Raw genomic sequence first — 20,086 nt, 5'->3', positions numbered from 1 at the left:
AGGGGAAAAAGAACACCCCAGGCATAGCATCTAGTGGAAAGGCCCTGGCTGTCATTTCAGTCATTGTGTACAACTGAGACCCTTCCCTGAGCCATGGTCTCCTGTCAGTCATTCCACAGGTGACCTCTGAGCATTCACTGTGCCAGCTACTGTGCCAGGCCAGGGGTAAGGCAGTAGGCAAGGCCTGGTCTCTGCACACTCTACCAGCCAGCAGGGCATGTGAACTTTAAACTTTAAGTGTTATGATCATTAATTGCATGATTACAAATGTCTTCAGAGCTAGAAAGGGGATTTTATTGGACCATACGGTTGAGGGACCTAAATAGAAAGAAAGTCATCAAAGGAAGCTGATAAGTAAACTAAGTTTGGAGGACTCTGTAAAGCCAGCATAATGATATTTACCTTGCAGGTGGCTTTAAGGATTTAAAAAAAGAAATATTCGAATTCCTGGCAAATAGTTGGCTCTTAATAGACACTAGTTATTGAACAATGTCTTAGGAACCTGTGCTTACATAATCCAAAATAAAGCACTAAAGGGGGAAAAAAGGATCCAGCTTTTACCGTATATTAAGATATATAATTTTTGCTACTATCACTGTCACTATCAATATTAAAACATTACACTGAGCTGTTTCATAATTGTATTTTTGTTTCCCCTGACACCTCTCAATTCAATCACTGGGGAAGCCCCTGTTGTGTTTTGGTTTTGTTTCCTGTTCCTTTCCTGGCAACGGGGTCCATTTAGTTGACTGGTTGCCATAGGAGCCTGCTTGTTGGGAAGGGTAGTTAACTGTTCTAAGGAAATCAGCACACTACAGGAAAGACTGAAAGTCTCTTGCCCGGATTATGAGTCAACAGGTAAATTTGATTCACTGTATTTCAAATTACTCTAGGTGGGGTCTAATCTGTGGTGGAAATAGCAGCGTAAAGGTTTTATTGTTTCAATATAGGTATTCTATCAAATCAGTTTTATCTGTATTTGCATGGCTATAAACAGTTTAAATAAGTCAGTCTTGATTTTACCACTTTATTTTATTTGATGACTAACTTTCTTTTATTGCTTCATAAATGAATTTCATGGAATTTTTAGCTTAGATCCCATTCCATGGTAGTGAAAAGGAATTTTAACAGTGTGTTTGATGATGATAATTGTCAATGACATACAGAACAGGATGAAAAACAAGAACTGCTCAATAGTGGGCATAAATGGGGAGAAAGATAATGAATATCTGTATCTGTAAGACTTTCAAGATGAATCTATAGAAATTTTTTTAAAAAGATATTCATAAATGCACAATCAAGGGCTAAAGTTAAGCCAACATGAACTTCAACTGAGCAAATTGTTTCACTCATTTGTAGAGGTGGGAAACTAACATATACTTCGTCAAGCTCATATTATTTCATTTTAAACTCCCAATAATCATTTAAAGTAATATGATTGTTATTCCCATATTTTGAATCAGGAAATTGAAGTTAAGGTCACAGAGAAAGACAGTAAGTGTTTTGACAAGGACCCAAAGACCCTTAAGAACGGGGGAGGGGGGGAAGTAATTTATTATTTCAGTTGAGTATGAAATAAATTAAAATTGAATAGTTCCTAGCAAAAGTGTAGAAAAAGTGTGACTTTTGAAAAGATGACAATGAAAACAAAGTTACATAGAGACAAGAGTACAAAAACCGGGTTTATGCTCTGTTGTTTGTTAAAAAGGAAGCAGTGTTACATTGGCAAAAACAGCCCTGTGCTTTCATTCAGTGGAAACAAATCAGAACGTTCTCTGGAACAGGTTTGGGCTCAGTGGAAAATCATGTCCTGGTGCAAAAGTAATAGCCATTGTAGATAAATGACCATTTATAGTTTTTTATCTTGGTTAAACTGTTATCTTCCAGTCTGTAAAAGATAATTTGAATCTGTTGCAGAGCTTTTTGAAGAAAACACTCTGCCTCTTATGAAATCCATCTCCCCAATCTTTGCTCCGGAATTTGAAGGTATTCTGTCAATATCTTGGAAATAACATCTCTGAAAAGCAGACTGTTCGCCCGAGTAGCATCTCCCTCTTTGAGTTATATTTTCCTCGCCTAAATAGCAGGTGGGGTTTAAAAGCAAGAAAAGGTCCCTGTAGAGAATTTCTGGTCTTTCCATCACTGAAATCTAAAGGCGTGCTTTAGGAAAAGGCAGAAGGGTGGTGTCCAAATCAATTTAACACATAATGGGAAAAGTGCAGAACCACTGGAACAAAACAGCTGATGAGCACTAGATTACAAACTTCCCACACGATGAGATGGCCTCAAGACAGGTGAGCTGAAAGCCACAGATTAAAATCCTTCACTGAGCTTCCTAAAATTAAAGTTTTCTTCGTCACTAACAATTTAATCCTCAAGAGAACCGTTTTAAGGGCTCACACACTCTTGGGTTTTGCTCTTGGAAAGTTGAAATAAAGTTAAATAGAGGAAAAGTGCATATGACAATATTTCTTTTTTACTGTGTTCAAATACATAACATAAAATTTACTGTGTTAATCATTTTAAGTGTACAATTCAGTGGTATTACATATATCTGGTATTACATATATTCATACTGTTGTGCAACCATCTCCACCATCTATCTCCAGAACTCATTTCATCTTAACAAAACTGAAACTCAGTGCCCTAAGCAATAATTCCCCATGACTACCCTTCTCCAGCCTCCTGCCACCACCATTCTATATTTTTTTTTTTTTTTTTGGGGGGGCTCTCCCGTTCTAACCCAGCCCTTGCTAACCACTGTTTTGTTTTCTGTTACTATGAGTTTGGCCTTTTTTTTTTTTTAACGTATACCACACATAGGTAGGACCATTAAACATTTGTCATACTTTGTCTGGCTTATTTCACTTAGCATAATGCCCTGTAGATCTATCCATGTTGTTGCAAATTGCAGGATTTCCTCTTTTTTAAGGCTTAATAGTATTCCACTATATAAATATATATGCATTATATATCTAAACATATATAATTCCATTATATATATATATTAAATTCCATTATATCTACCACCTTTTCTTTATCCATGTTTTATCCATCCATTCATCAATAATATTTCATGCCATAAAATGCTTTTCATTTCTAGAATGGCATTTTAGCATCAGCTATCACTATGCCTATTAGCATGAGTATAGATGACTAGAGCCTGTTCACCTTGGAGATTCCCCTGGCAAAAGACGCATCTCTACCAGCTCTTCTCTATATACAGTAGGATTCCACCCACACTGCTAAATGGAGACCTCACAACCCACAAGGCGCACATTCCAGCAGAGTGTGGCTGGGGAGATCGGAAGATCGAGCACAATTACTAGACAGGCAGAACCTGAAGTCTCCATGCCTGTAACACACTTGGTAAACAGCCAGGAGAGAAACGGCCAGCCCCCGAATTCGGTTGTTTCCCTGTACCTTGCATAGAAGAAGGAGAAAAACAAAAAGAAGAAAAAAATCCCAATGATTCATTCTCCTCTAATCGTAGTAGAAAGCGGTTCTACTCCAAAGGGGACTTATTTTCCCTTCCACCCTCAGTCAGCACAGAGGAAGGGAAAAGGTCAGGAGCCTGCTTGCTCATCCCTTCTCTCTACAAATCACCTCTGAAACCTTGAGTAAGTCACTTAGCATCTGAGCCTCCCTTTCTTCATCAGCAGAGTGTGGGGCTGAGAGGAAAGTTTCCTAAAGTCCCTTGCAACTTGAAGATTCTATGATAATATAGAGCTGTTTCCAGGTGCCTGGCAAAACTCCTAGTTTCTGTCTCTGTTGTTTCCCAACGTACATTTAAATTATGGTTCCCTCAAGTAAATTTCAATAAAAAGTCTCCTTACCCAGGCTTAATTGTAAGTTTTAAAAGGTGGAAGGGAAGAACCCACACAAAGAGTTGTTGAGAGACCAGCGATTGCTACCAGGATTAGAATCAGCACTTTTCATCTTGCCAAAATTCCTCTCTGAAGTCACACAGGCCAATCCTCTTAATAAAAGAGGCTGGAATCATCACACCCAGCCTAACAATGGTGGGAATTTCAAGACATTGTTAAGTCACTGTCACATGAAATTGAAGTTTCATAACAGATCCCATATTACTAGTATCCCTTGCTAGGAAGCAAAACCACGAAAAAATAAACTTCTAACCAGAAAAAAAAAAGTGTTTATTTAAACGCAACAGACATCTATTGCTTGCCCTTGATATGCTCGGACATGGGACCCTTCAAAGAGCTTCAACAGGCCTCAGACCCTCTGGACATCCGATCTCACATCATATCAAACAAATTAATACACATCCACACCTCATCTTAAATACATTTTCCTTTAAACTGCAAAAGGATTTTTATCATCTTCTTAAAATTGTTTCATTTTGAGGTTTCTGTATCTTATTTTATAGCCTATCATTTCTTTTTCATAGCTTAAACATTTTCATTGGTTGTTTAAATGTTTCATGCCTCTCTGGCCAATGAATTAAAAGCTTCATGATTAGCCCCGTATTCAACATTGTTCTGAAAAATACACCAGATCATCAGAACTGGGCCACACTGAAGGCACAATCTGTGACCCCTCCTCCAGTTACCCCACAGGCTAGCTACATCCTGTAAGCCCAAAATGTATTTTGGAGCCTCCAAAGCTAATTCAGTCTGCGTTCTGATTTGAGGCCAGCCCTTAACCTCTTGGAAAACCAAATTCGGGAGAAGAAATCAAGTAAATGCAAGTTTCCCTTCAGAATATCAATCTGAGAACCATTTCAACATGGTCTTCAGAGGACTTATAACTTCCTAGAAGTCGGTTCTTCCTGTCTCATTATAGACTGACCTTTGAAATGGAGCTTTGCTCATATGCCATGGTTGTACTGAAATGCTTCCAAGGATGAGCGTTTTCAAGGAAAGCAACCTGGCACCTGGGCAGGCAGGGATTGTAAACTGGAAACTATGTCCTGTGATTGGTATTGGAAAAATAATCAGTCCACCAGATCTTCCGTATCGGACACTTGCTATCTAATCTAGAAAACATTCTAATTGTTCTCATTTTTTCCATGACAAAATACAAACTGTTGCCTCAAGAGGGAAAAAAAAATCCCAACTAATCTTGATTACAGGGTCAAGGACACATTTAGGACAGCAGCTCTCATTCGGCATTGTTTTGGACATCGAGAATGCATTTCACTAAGGCTCTCCCTGAGCGTTTCGAAACAAAATTGCCATAAGCCTTCATACAATGAACTATGTCAATAAAGTCCATTGACAATTGAAATAGTAAACCTGTTCAAGAATCTCAAGTTTAGAATCATATGTATGAGCAATTTCTTGGACCTCTTAAAATCTCCTAGACCTCTGGTAAATGTTGCACTCTCCCCAAATCTTCCATGGCCCAAAGATGCCCCAGGTGCTTAGAGACTTTGCAAAGTAAATGGACCTTCTTTGCCTAACCAGAAACCAGGACACAGGCCTGACAGTGGAATGGAATAGGTAAAATCCACACTTTCCTAGAATATCTAAAATGTATGATCTCTATACCAGAGAGGATCCCTCTATGAAATGACATTTGGGGGAATAGAGGGTCAAATGCCCTCCACCGCCATATTCAATTCCAACTGATAAATCTGCCTTCTGCCTTTATCCACGATGGAGGAAAATAGCAGAGGGGATGACAGTGGTACCAGGAAAGGACTTTGCCAGCCCACACAGCAGTTCTCTTCTTATAAGAAGAGTACTCTTCAAAGAAAGGCGATTTGTGATAGAAACGAAACAAATTTCTTCTTCCTACTCTTGAGGTGAAAGTCATAGTATATATATCTGTATTATGTTTCAGAAGTGTACTGCCTGGACTTCTCCTGAGTTATGCATTAGTCCACAGAAGAGAGTGATATAAATTTCTTCTTTGTTTTTCTTTTTATTTTCTTTCAGCATCAGTCATACCCAGTATGGTCCTGCTGACGTGGGACTTGGGACCTGTCTGGCAAACATGATTCCCAGGTGTCTCCCATTCCATGTAGCCCCAGTCAGGCCCGAAGGGCATTTGAGATCACGCGAGATTTGTCTTCAAGGGACTTAGCAACTCTGTTCTGGAACAGGATGGACCATCGCAGCCTGGGATGTCCCCCAGAAATCCTCCCCTGTGGCGTGGTTTATTCCTACAAAGCACAGGGACTGATCCCAGGGAGCTCGGATGCCAAATCAGCATGACATGCGCATACATGCTCAGTTAGCAGACCCCCTTACCCCCAGCCCCTGCACTCTGGCATCAGGGAACCCTAAGTTTGTGTGAGCAGGGGTTGGCCCAGAGCAGCTGGCCATCGTCTTGGGGCTAGTGGTTCCCCACACTGCACTCCTGATGCAGAGTGGGAAGGTCATTTATGGCCCTGTGCCCCCTGGGAGATGCACAGGGCCACTGTGGAAGCCACGCCTCCCAGGTTCCTCTCCTAAGAGGACTTCCAGGCACTGCTAAGAAATTTCTGTAATTTAGAGGGTGACTGGCTCAACTTCCCTTCTTCATAGGGATGTTTGTTTTTTTGTTTTTCAGTTGGTAACAAGTGCCAGGTAAAATAGTACCTCTCATCTCTGATTTAATAGCAAACAGCAGTCTGCATATTCCTTTGGTAAGTTGTTTTTTAAATCTTTCTACTCATACAGTCTTGTGTGGGTGCTGCTGTGTGATATACGAGTATTAACTGCACCACCTTTTTTCTAACTAATTGTACCTTAGATTAGACAAAAATCCCTGAAAAAAGCAAAACACTGTGGTTAGGGTATTACTATTTTCAAGTAGGATGTGACAAAAAACAGGTAATAATATTCTCTAAGGAGAGGCCAATGTTGGGGAAAAATTGAGTTAGGTGGCTTATTAAGATTTTTATTGAATTTTAAGAACTTTCTGATTTGTTTTGCTTTTAGAAAGGGCCCATCCACTGTCTTTTGAAAGCATATTATTTAGTCTGTAACTGAATCCTCCGTGATTAACATTTTTTAGAGAGTTTAATTTTTAAATGCACTGGGGAGCTTACCACTGAGTCTGTTTTTAAAGCCTGTTAGGTATTTCATAACCCAACTATTATGAAAATTTTAGCAGCTATCTGCTCTGCCTTCTGATTATAACTATGTGTAGAACCTCTTCATTTAAGTTAATATTTTTTCTTGCTAATTAGGAAATTGAGGCCAAAAGTTATGAAATGAATACCTACACTACTATTTAGTTACAAGAGACCTAACTTAAAGGGGTTCTTTCTATCTCATGGTGATACTTAGGTATGGTTTTGTTTTGTTTTGTTTTTTTAATTTTTTTATTGGAGAATATTGGGGAACAGTGTTTTTCCAGGACCCATCAGCTCCAAGTCGTTGTTTTCACTCTAGTTGTGGAGGGCGCAGCTCACTGGCCCATGTGGGAATCAAACCGGTGACCTAGAGCACTGGGCTCTAACCACTGAGCCCACTGGCCACCCCAATACTTAGGTCTGTTTTAATACTTTGTGTCAATTTGGTTAGGTGTTTGGAGGAAATCTAAAGGTCTTAGTGAAGCTATTCCTTTTATCCTCTAACAAGGTATTTGACAACCCTAAAATTGATCCCCATTCATTCATTTATTCAACACATATTATTGAACCAATAATAAAGTTGATTCAAGTGGCTAAGGAGGAAAGTCCAAAGTACGTAAGGCTGGTCCTGCACTCAGGAAGCCTGGCAGGAAAGCTGTTATACTTTGGCAGTTCTCAGGGCTGCCTTACCCGGTAGGCACAGCAGGCAGTGTCTAGGGCCACAGTATTTTTAAGGGCTATGAAATGTTTTAATTTCAGTATCTTTTCAAATGAGAAAAAAGAAAAAATGAATCATCCAGCCTGGATTACATATATTTGTTTTTACACCAACACAGTCATAAACTATGATTTTTACTACTGTGTTTGTGTGTGTATGTGTGCGTGCGTGCGTGTGTGTGCGCGCGCTCGCGTAGGAAGAGTCCCACGAAGGCAAAAGTGCTGGCATGCAGGCACCCATGAAAGTCATACTATGGCTCTGGAAATGCTACCCCAAACAAAGAAAGCTGAAGGCTTTGTTTGCCCCAGTTACCACCTCAGAGACCGTATCTATCCACCTTTTGTCTCTTTTTCTATATAGCACTCTTGGGAATTTTGCTTCAGGCTAAAATTTCCTTGACAGAGGTCCAACCCCAAAGATAGCTCCTGTGATTGACCAGTAGAGGGTGGTTTCCTGACTTCTGACACCAGAAGTTTTTCTATACAGACAAATTAGAATTAAAACACCATGGCCTCAAATTTATGTCATTTTATGACTTTGGCAAAGCCTCCCCAGAAGACAAATTTAAGATTTTCCAAACTATGATGTTAATAGATATTCTCAGGGGGAAGGGGGAAAAAAGTTCTGTTGATCAAAATTTTGGTGAATGCTGTATATAATATACCCTGTTCTTGTTGATTACCAATGAGCATATTAATAGTTATCAGATATCCTACCAGTGTAAAGAAACCTGGTTAACTTTGTAAACATTGCTCTTAGTAATATTTTTTTTTTCTGATGTAGTTTCCTGGGCAAGGAAAACAAAAGAAAAAATAAACAAATGGTCTATATCAAACTAAAAAGTTTTTGCACAGACAAGGAAGCCATCAATAAAACAAAAAGACAGCATACTGAATGGGAGAAGATACCTGCCAATGATACATCCCATTCACTCTTATGATTTAATTTTTCACCTCTTTATAGTTATTTCCTAAATTTATATTTCTAGATTTGATCCCTCTCCTGTTATCAGCATTTTCTAAACTTATTTGAATGCAGAGCCCATTTTCAAGAATGTTTACTAATATTTCATGGGACATTAATGTGCCTTGGAACATAATTTGAGAAATACTGGTCTATACCAGGCATTGGCAAACCTTTTATGTAAAGGGCCATATTATAAATATTTTAGGCTTCATGAGCCAGATGGTCTTGTCACATATACTCAACTCAGCCGTTGTAGCTGAAAAGCAGCCATCGGCACTACATAAGCAATGTATTCCAATACAACTCTACTTACAAAATAAGCAGTTGGGTTGGATTTGGCCTAAGGGCCCTAGTTTGCCAATCTATAGTCTATGGTTTCCACTAAAGCTTTTCAGAAGAGCTATAGCTCCACCCTGAAAGGTTCCAAAATCATTTCACCACATATAACATTTGAAAACAATCAATGCATCCCAAACTTTTATTTTTAAAAAATCTTTTTGTCCTGAAACTGATTATCAATCTAAATAAATCGCTACACTTTCCATCGAGTTCTTAAAAGTGTTTGCTGAAAGACAAGAAGGCCTTATATTTGATCCCTTTTTCCCTCATCTACCACCCCCCTCCCAAATATATGGTGATGGAAGGAGAACTGACCCTGGGTGGTGAACACACAATGTGATATATAGATGATGTATTACAGAATTGTACACCTGAAACCTATGTAACTTTACTAACAATTGTCACCCCAATAAACTTTAATTTGAAAAAAAAGAAAGACAGGAAGGCTGCTCACTAAAAAATAAACCGTGTGGTTATCACTGGATGCTGTACTACTGAAACAGGGCCCAGTTGGCACCCCCACGTCCCTGGCCTCACCTTTTCTTGACCTACATATAGCTTAATAATAGATCATCCCCCTACGACTTGAGTTCAGAATGTCGCCTGTCCTACCCAGTTCCCTGTTTTAGAAAATTACCCTGAAACTTATGATTAATACCCTTATTGACCACACTCTCTATAGTCTAGCATTCTTCCCAGGCTACTCCCATCATTGTTCCTGGGTTGATGACTCCACCATGGAATCACATGGCCACAGGGAAGGCTCCATGCAGACCCCTGAAACCATCAGGTAGCCTCTGGAGGGAGCCCAGATTTTGCCTTAAATACCCCAAGACTGACTGAGAATGTAACAGCAGTTTTTGGAGGTGTTAACCTGCTGCCTTCTCAGACCACCGGTGCTCTGATAATAAACGCTTATTCTATGACCCAACTCCTGTGTCTATTAGCTGAGCAGTGCAGGCAGCATGAGCCCCAGACTCGTTTGGCTTCCGGTTTCAGTTTCTGGCAACCATGAAGGGGTAGCCTCATGGCTCCTACAATAAGTCTTTCCGCTTGTGGAAGGTCTTGGGGGCTGCCTGGGACTGGGAAGATTCCTTCGCACAAGACCAACCTTTGGAAGCAGTTGCTGAGCAATTTTGCTCACCAAGGTGGTGTTTGTGCCAGGGCCTACCCATCACAGACACCTTTTCTGCTCAGTTGGTATAGAATAAGCATTTGCTCTGTTTCCAGCCTCTATTTACTGGTTTGGAAAGCAGGGTGGCCCCGGTGTGCGCAGCTGGAGGATTTTGCACTCACCATCTAGGGCTCCTCTTTGAAGGCCACCTGGGAGTCATACTGACCCATTGGCGCCAATAGATGAGGCTGCAATATCCAGCAAGGCATAATACCCCCACCAGTAAGGGGCTGTGGTTGCAAGCTTGCTCTGGTTCTGGAAGTGCACTTATGGTTGGCAACTCTGTTCCCTGGGAAGCAGGGCCCATCTACCACACTGCAAAAGCCACCACGTCTGGTTTTGGCCTTTGGGCATCTGGTGGTCTTAAGGACACATCTGGTTTCTGGTTTTAGCCCACTGGCTGATTGTATGATGGTCAGTGGACCATGTATATGGAGTAAGATGACATCGCATCCGAATCTAGCACCTAGCTAGGTCTGGTTTATCTGGTGTTCAGATCCAAATCTGGTTTTTCTGTTTGTCTGTCTGATCCAGGGAATACTTGGATCTGTCTGTTTAAATCTGTGTTAAATGTGGCCACATTTGTTCCAGCTCAGTAGTGGGATCTAAGGTTTCAATTCCAGCCAGGAACCTGTTGGGCAAAATATTAGGCCATTGGCAAAACTATGGCTATGAGCCGTTAACCAAAAAGAAATTCACGTTCTATTACAGTATTGCTTGGCCAATGTATATATTAGATTCTGGAGGACAATGGTCAGTCAATAATTTATTGAATTATTATACTATTCTGCAATTGGAATTGTTCTGTTAGAGGTCTGGGAAATAGAATGAAATTCCTTTTGTATAAGCCTCTATCATAGACTCTGAAAAGAAGGGAACTACAGTAAACTGATAGTTCAGAGAAAAGGGGACTCCGCCATCCTTTAATCCACTTATAACCAGGAATGCCTGACGCTGAAGTAACAGAAGAAAAAAAAGAGACACCTTTAAAACCAAGCGGCTAATTCTCTAAACCAAGCCATACCTCCCACCCCTTGTTCTAGCCTCTTTGAAATTGTAGGGGCAATTGTAAGATCTTAGGTCCTCTCTGCAATTTTAATAATTCTGTTTATATATATATATATATATATATATGATCTCTGATGCCTCTGATTGTCTGTATTTCATATATAATATAGTGTTTTTGTCCCTGGGTGGTATTACCAGTTTATAATATTTGATTGGCTTAAAGAAAACAGGATTAAGTGCTTATATAAAATTTGAATAATAAAAAACTAACCCAAGTACTTTTCAGGATCACATGATCTAAGAAAATGTTTGATACTAAGGCTAGTTTAACTTTTGGATGAATAAATATGTCTTTTATGGTTATTAACATTAAATATGTTATCTTTTATTTTACCTGGGTTTACAAAAAATATGTTATCTCTGTTACAAAATTTGTCAAGAAAATAGCTTGAGTAATAATTAACTTTGAAATCTCAGAGTTAAGAACTAATAAAATGTTAACTGAAATAAGGTTTTAGGTGAAACTTTTCAGATGTAGATGCTTAGATGTGGTTTCTCAGCATCTGTTGGTAATTTAAGATTTTAATTTTACTAAGTCGTGTTAAATGATAAAAAATTATTGAATTTCTAGGTATTTCAAAACAATGAAATAGTGAAATATTAATTATTAGCTAGGTCTGAGTTAATCTATTGCTGACTTTTTGTCATAGGAACGTTAAAAGACAAATTAAGATCTGTAAATATATATGTATCTTGTAGTTTATTACAAAAGGTTATAACCTTATTGAAGGTTGCAAAATATGTTCCTGGATTTTCCAATGGAAATGTTAATTGTTTGCTTTTAGTTTTCAGTAGAAATTAAGGTCCTGAAGGTTATGGATTCTAATTAATATGAAAGGAAATAATGTATGTTTTCAAGGAAGGTATAAGATATGGAAATGCATTTTTGAAGGAACTGAAAGAAAGTAGTTTGTCCTAAGGAGAGTTATTTCTGGATGAGTGAGAGGAGACAAACTAATAGGGGCTGGGAAAGTTATAGAAGGTTTGTGAAGAAAAATCTTGAGAGAATTTTGTATAGAGTTAAGCTAAATGTGATTAATTAAGTAAATTTAAATATCAAAAGTAAGCTGGCATAAAATTAGTTTTCTCCCTCTGCTAAATAAAACAAAGTTTGTTAGACTATTGGTCTGCTACTGATATTATGAAAAAGTTTTCTGCTTAAAAAGCAAAGATTATATGTGTCATCAAAATAATTTTCTATGTTTTATATTGTCTTAATTTGGCCTCTAGTTACTCAAGAAAATTAAATCTAAGAACTAAGTTTTGCTAACAGTTAAGTAAACTTCTGTATTTTAGAACTGCTAGAGTTCATGTGCCCTCCTCGGCATTAGATACAGGCCAGTGTCAGGAAGCTCAGATGTCTTTAACAACCGAGACAGGGAAAACGAGGAAAGAAAGGAACAGTGAGACAGGAGATGAGGCCAGAGACAGTTAATAGATTTTTGGCTGCAGTTAATAGACAGGCCAAGGCCAGGGCCACCTCAGGTCACCCTAACAACCCCAGAAGAGGCTTTGGATGTGAAAGCCCAGACAGTGGAGTAGGAGTGTGCTAATCCTGCAAAGCAGCCATGCCACCTATGCAAACTAAAAGGGCCCTTGGAGGAGGGCTTGTCCCCTATTCTGAAGGAAGCAGGAACCAACTCCTTCCCCACAAATGATGGTGGTTGACTGGTGGGTCTGGGGTTCCTAGTGGCTCTCTAGAGGTAAAAGACCGGCTCCCCAGAGGAAAGAGGCAATTCTCATCACTGGAGAGAAACTGTGGGTGACCCTTGATGTGGCAGGTAAGCCTTTTAATTTCCTGATTTATATGGGAGCTATTTATTCTGTCTTAATCACTCACTCTGGACCTATTTCCTCTAGACCTGCTCAGTTGTGTGGATAAATAAAGCTCCTAAATTTGGGCTCATACTCAAGCCTATTACTTACCATTGGCCTATACCTTAGAGGAAACGTAAAACGAGCAAATCAGACTTAAATCTGGAAAAGTTTTGTCAGGGGACCTCTAAGCCCTGGCTCTAATTAGTGCTCATTGCTTTCGATTCTGACCTCAATTCTAATATTTTCTACCGTGTTTCCCTGAAAATAAGACCTAGCCAGACCATCAACTCTAATGCGTCTTTTGGAGCAAAAATTAATATAAGACCCGGTCTTATATTAATATAAGACCTGGTATAATATAATAATATAATAAAATGTAATACCGGGTCTCATATAAGACCTGCTATAATATAATATAATATAATATAATATAATATAATATAATATAATATAATATAATATAATGTAATATAATATAATACAATGTAATACCGGGTCTTATATTAAGTTTTGCTTCAAAAGATGCATTAAAGCTGATGGTCCAGCTAGATCTTATTTTCGGGGAAACGTGGTTTGTTGTTAGCTTGGGGGAGAGGTTCAGCAGTTACTTAGGAAATATGGGGAACCGGCACCTCCCCCAGGCCAACCCCCCTATACGTTGTAGCCCTGGAAAACCATGGGACCAAATACTATAAGAAGCCTAGAGGGGGAGGGGTCTTTAACAGACCAGTTAGCTTCTAAATGCAAGAGACCCTTTGCGGTTTTCCCGAGCACCCCAACTGTTTTCGGGTTTCAGAGAGTCAGTGGCTGGGTCCACTTCCCTTGAATCAAACTTATTTCATTTAAGTCTCCACAGGGTTCCCCCGGAAGGAGGACTGTCACTTCTGTTCCTGTGAGCCAATTGAACACCCTGAGGTCTTCTTCAGACAGAACTGCTGGAGCAGCTTATTATTGCTTCTCTACTTGTATCCCATCTGGGACGCCCATTGAGCACCTTTTGGCTCTCCTCTTTCTCGGGCTCCTCTAGGGAGAAGAAGCAAGAAACTCTAGTGCCCATAGGCAGGGACAATGCCCACTTTCAGCAGAAAGCAGCCAAGAATGGTCATCGTCCCCTACCCTTGCAACCACACTAATGTTATAGAAATAAAATTAATAAAAGACAGGGGGGATTGAAACAGGGCCTGGTTGCCTCCCCCACAACAGAGGCCTTTTCACATTTCTGGTCTCACCTATTCTTGACCCACCTATAGATTAACAATAGATCGTCCCCCTGAGGCTTGAGCTCAGAATGTCCCCGGTCCCACCCCATTTCCCATTTTAGAAAATTACCCTGAAACTTATGATCAATACCCTTAGACTTATTGATCACAAACTCTATGGTCTAGCATTCTTTCCAGGCTGCTCCCATCATTGTTCCTGGGTTGATGACTCCACCATAGAATCACGTGGCCACAGGGAAGTCTCCATGCGGACCCCTGGAACCTCCACATAACCTCTGGAGGAATGCCCAGATTTTCCTTGAAATACCCCAAGCTGGACTAAGAATGTTAAGGCAGTTTTTGGAGGTGTTAACCTGCTGCCTTCTCAGACCACCGGTGCTCTGATAATAAATGCTTATTCTATGACCCAACTCCTGTGTCGGTCTGTTGGCTGAGCAGTGCAGGCAGTATGAGCCCCAGACTCGTTTGGCCTCCAGTTTCACTACTAGAAATTTTTGTTTTGTTTTTTGTTGCTCTTTTCTGTAGCATTTTTGTAATCAGAAACAAAAACAATAGAGGGTACCTTTAAAAAATAATAATAATCCTCCTGTTGTTCAATCTTTTTGCAAGTCCTTCTCTTGTCTTAACAAAAATGCCATCTCATATTTTCATGGCACTCAGTAGTTCCAAAGCCTTATATGGTTTTCATTTCATATCGCCCTTTTAAGTAAAAGAGGACAAATATAGGTTCTGCTCTCAGCTTTCCTCAGTCTCTTCTCCACATAAATGGCAGTGGGAAAACTGGACAGAGACACACACAAAAAAAATTGAAACTGGCCCACCTTCATACACCATATACAAGAATAAACTCAAAATGGATTAAAGACTTAAATGTAAGACCCAAAGCCATGAAACACCTAGAAGAAAACATTGGCCATAAATTGTCTGACATTGCTCTTAGTAATTTTTTTTCTGATGTATCTCCTTGGACAAGGCAAACAAAAGAAAAAAACAAAAAACAAATGGACTACGTCAAAATAAAAAGGTTTTGCACAGCAAAGTAAACTACTAACAAAATGAAAAAACAACCTACTGAATGGGAGAAGATATTCACCAATGATATATCTCACTCACTCTTATGATTTAACTTTTCACCTCTTATGGTTACTTCCCAAATTTATATTCCTAGATTTGATCCATCTCCTGTTATCAGAATCACCTTAGAATTTCTTAAATATGCAGATCTCTGGCACCTCTTGAGACCAAATTAATCAAACTGCTCAAGGATAGAGCCTGGGTGTATTTTTAAAATTCCACAGGAGTTTAAATGTGTACTTCTCGTTTAAAAAGAAACAAAGGAACAAAAACTTATTTTGAGAGTCTTAATCATATGACGTACTTTTTTTGCTTAGTTTGTCTTCTGCCGTGTAAAGACACAGAATGGCTTATTTATCTTTTTATACTTTTTTATAACTAGTTATCAACTCTAATGTCCATTGACATGCAACATGGATCCCATTTTAACCAACAAGACAAATATGCTGTAAACTTAAAGATGTATCCTCATTTGCTTATTCTACTCTCTTGCCTTCCTCGTGTACTACCCAGTGCATTACATTTGGGGTTATTCTTCTGCCACACCACTGATATTGTCCTTACAGTGGTCAAAAATAGCCCTTCAATTGCTAAATACAAGAGATCACAGTACTCATGTTTTGTGATCTCTCTCCAGCTTTTGACACTGATAACCATTCCTTGTTCTTGAAATGCTGCTAATTGATGTCCACCGGAATGTCCCACAAAACTGCTAAATCGTACCCAAAACTGAGCTCATCCATATGGTTACAAATATGCACTTCCTGCTTTGTCCTCTCTCTGTCTGCATAGTATCACCACCCACCTGGTCGCCAAAACAAAAACCTGAAAAACAACCTTAATTCACCCTGTTGTTTATTCCATCCACCTTATACAATTAATTACAAATACTTATCCACACTCTGAAAACATTCTAAAAACTCAAAGATTTTTCCTAACTTACTTGGCAGCAAAATCTGCTCTGAAGTGACTGAAGGTTATTAATGCCCCTCATTTGTATGTTTTACTATGGAAATATTGATATCTTGATTACTTCCCAGATCTCCCTGAGAGTATTATGTGATGTATTTTATATACACATATTACCTTTCTAGAAATATCCAAAAAATTCTTAAATCATAAAAAGTGTGGTCTCAGTAAATCCTAGGGATTGTGAATTTGTGCTTCCTATGTAGCTCTCAAGCTCTTATAATTCTCTTCATCCCCCTTAGATGAGGCAACTGTTATCTCTTGCTGAATTCTAGTAAAAACTCCCCGACTGCTCCCCCTGTCCTTACTCTTGCCTCTTTGGATCCATTTTCCACCTGTAGCCAGAATAATCATTCCTCAAAAAAAAAAAAAAAAGCTAATCTTCCCTCCTACTGAAACCCTTTGATATATTTTGCTTCTAGCATAAAGTCCAAATTTGGAACATACCAAGAATTCCCCAGGTGATCTGACCCCTGCCTAACTCTCCAGCCTTTTTTCCGTCACTTTCTACCCCCCATTCAGCCATTCCAACCACTTCTAGTTCCTCCATATCCCTGCTGTCTTTCATGCTTGGTCTTGGAGTTGGACTCAGTAACTGCTATCTGAATGTAAAAGAAAAGTCTAACTTATTTTCTTGGCTAGTCACAGAGACCTGATAGGTATTTTCTCTGAGCGGATTCCTATTATTTCTTAATTCTTCTCCTTTTGGTATGAGGAATGGGAAGGAGAGGCAGCAATGCATGTAAGTAACAACATTAGTTAATACAAATAATGGTATGGATAGGGTCAGCCTAAAGGTTATGACCAAACACAAATGTTTTATTGTCTTAATGACATTTTAAATGTTATTTCCTGGCATTTGAGCCACTCTCTACTAGTTGGTTCTCTAGCTAGCATTTAACATCCACAGTACCTGTAACTTTAGTTGACATTAAACCTACCACACACATAACACTTTATATACATTGTATAGATTATTTCTAATCCTTGTAATAAACAATAGGTGGGTATTATTATCTCAGCCTTAAGAATAAGGAAACTGAGGCTCATAGAGTTTGACTGAGTTTCCTTAACATCACAGATTCAACAAATGGCAGAAATGGGATTAGAAACCAATCCTCTTCATCTACAAACCTTTCTCTACTTCCCAACACTGTCTTGCAGCTCAGTGAGAGCTGCTCCTACTGCTAGGCAAGTGATGAATCATGAGTTACAGGGAAGGGAAACTAGTTAGAAAAGTACATGGGAGCGATAGAGTAAACAGGAAGGGAGGAAGAAAAAAAGCATAGAACTTACAAACTCCTTAATTATAAAGCTATCTGGCTAGATTGTAAATTCTGTCAAGGAAGGGTCCAATTCTTTTACTTCTTTATCTCTCACACTGCCTGGGATAGGTCTGGGAACAGAATGGAAATTTAATGAATACTTATGAATTGACCACTTACTAATAAGATGTTGACTGAGTATCACCAACATTAATCACCTCCTGCTTTTCCCCACCCTTAAGACAGAGTGTCGTGGAGGTCAGGGCAAGGTGTGGCAAGGTAGGCACTGTGAGGCTTGCCAATCGAAGGCATTTTAATGCCTATAAAGATCTCTTCATTAAACTCTCTGACCTAAGATAATATTTGAAAAAGTGCTGATTGACAATAAGCCAAAGTCCTGTGTTTGACTCTCAGGGAATCGAGCTGATGAGAAACAAGTTGGATTTCTATCAATGAACTGTTTAGATACTGGTTGTTATAGTCACAAATATTTATTAAACACTCATTATAACCAAGGCAATGGGTAGGCCCTATGCACAGAAACCTCCAAACACCCAAATGTATCCAGTTGGAATAAATATGCCCTAAAATGACATTTTTTGTTTGCCTAAAAAATTCAAACAAAGACCTTATATGAAGATGGGGAGGGGGAACCCATTTTGATTATTGCAACAATTATTTCAGTCTTGACTAAACACTTTCAAAGAAGCATTATAAAATGCTCACTCTCCTGTAGAGATGGTAGTGTGTCTGAATTCTGGGTTTTGGTGGGAAAGCTGCTATGGTCTATCTCTGTGAGGAAAAGCCTTCTGCTCCTTCAGAAAGCCTCAAAGAAGATAGAAGATCTCTGTCCCAAGTATGTTCATGTGCACCTGTGTGGATTGATTTTTAGAGGATGAAGAACAAGATGAGTCCCAGAAAAATTCAAAACTAAAGAAGTCATATGAAAAAGAGAAAACGGTGAAATTTGGAAGAGAAGTTAGAAGGGGGTTAAGGTGTTATGTTAAGCTGTGTCTATGATGGGCTTACACCAGAATTTTGACAGGGCTATGGAACCAGAAGGAAGTCCCCATTTCCCAGTGGTCAGTGGAAATTAGAGTACTTTATACCTTAGCCAAGGAACAAAGGCAGGATCCAAAGAGAAGTCATCATAAATGCTTAGAGGTAGAAGATAGGTTACAGACAACAGGTCCAGTGGTTCCTAAATTCTGTTACCTTCAAAAAACACGTGAGAAGCTTTCTAAACATTGGAAACTTTGGCCCCACACGACATAACTGGATTTTCCAATAGGAAGGTGCAAGGAATCTGCTCTATCAAGAAAATAAAAGTGAATTGACAAATGATGACAAACGTCAAATAAAGAGTATTTCTTTTCCATAAAGTAAAGCTTTTCAGACAAAGAATTCCAGTACAGGTTGGAGAAGGAGATGGGTATAAACAGAGATTATAACCTCACAAATATACTCCTATTACACAGTCAGAAGTAACAATGCATAGGCTTAAACCATCAGATGAGAAGTCCAGTCTTTTCTTTATTCTTAGGTACCTGAACTAGGGCAGTCACATGACTACTGGCTAATACCTTAAATAAACTAAACAGAAACACCATGCCTGAAACATAGGTGTGATCAGTCTGTGCCTCGGTTTTCTCATCTATAATATGGGAGCACTCGCACGAATCCCCTAAAAACTAATTTTCTCACTCAAAAAGTGGAATCAAAGCAACTTCTTTTTCCTCTTAGTGAGTTAGCTTTTACATAGAAACATTGGTTCGTAGAAATGTAATGAAAACAAGTAAGTTTGTCCTGTCTTCCAGAAATCCTGTGGGGAAGAAAGTGAAGGATTTCTGTTCAAAGAGAAGATCTGTGTTACATGTTCTCACTATTTCTGACTTAATTCATTGTACACCGAAATGGGGGAAGGATGGATGTTATGGGTTGAATTGTGTCCCCAAAAAGATGTGCTGAAGTCCTCTGTCTCCTAATACCTGTGAATGTGACCTTATTTGTAAATAAGTTCTTTGATTTATTCAAGTTACGATGAGGTCAGTAAGGTAGATCATAACCCAGTATGACTGGTGTCCTTATAAGAAGAAATGTGGACACAGACACACACAGAGAATATCATGCAAAGACACAGGCACAGAGGAAAATGTCATCTGATGACAGGCAGAGATTGGAGCACCGCAGCTGCAAACCTAGGGACGCCAAGGATTGGTGGCCTCCCCAGAAGCTAGGAAGAGGCAAGGACCACATTCTACCCAGACTCTCAGAGGAAGTATGGCCCTGCTGACACCTCCAGTCCAGACTTTTAGCATCCCGACCTACGAGACAAAGTTCTATTGTTTTGAGCCGCCTGGTTTGTTGCACTTTTTGTGGCAGCGCAAGGAAATGAACACAGAGAAGTCCTCTAAATCCTCACCAAAACCAAGTCCCTTTTGTCCTATC

General features: G+C 39.3%; 1 long non-coding RNA gene across 4 annotated transcripts; it reads left to right on the top strand.

Moving 5' to 3' along the window:
* Nucleotides 1-775: 775 nt before the first annotated feature.
* On the top strand, nt 776-14,011 carry LOC109452865 (uncharacterized). 4 transcript variants are annotated; one of them, XR_012493892.1, is made up of 5 exons: nt 776-858; nt 1,918-1,986; nt 6,520-6,595; nt 12,983-13,073; nt 13,958-14,011. It is a non-coding gene; the product is annotated as an uncharacterized LOC109452865 (long non-coding RNA). The 4 variants fall into 4 exon arrangements; XR_002138198.2 differs by lacking the exon at nt 12,983-13,073; XR_016022463.1 differs by having other exon boundaries at nt 6,520-13,073.
* The last annotated feature ends 6,075 nt before the right edge of the window (nt 14,012-20,086 follow it).

The sequence above is a fragment of the Rhinolophus sinicus genome, chromosome 1 (assembly GCF_057876585.1).
Source record: "Rhinolophus sinicus isolate RSI-liver-muscle chromosome 1, RSI-T2T, whole genome shotgun sequence".
NCBI lineage: Eukaryota > Metazoa > Chordata > Mammalia > Chiroptera > Rhinolophidae > Rhinolophus > Rhinolophus sinicus.
Note: the sequence above shows the minus strand (reverse complement) of the source record. Positions and strands in the feature narration are given on the sequence as shown.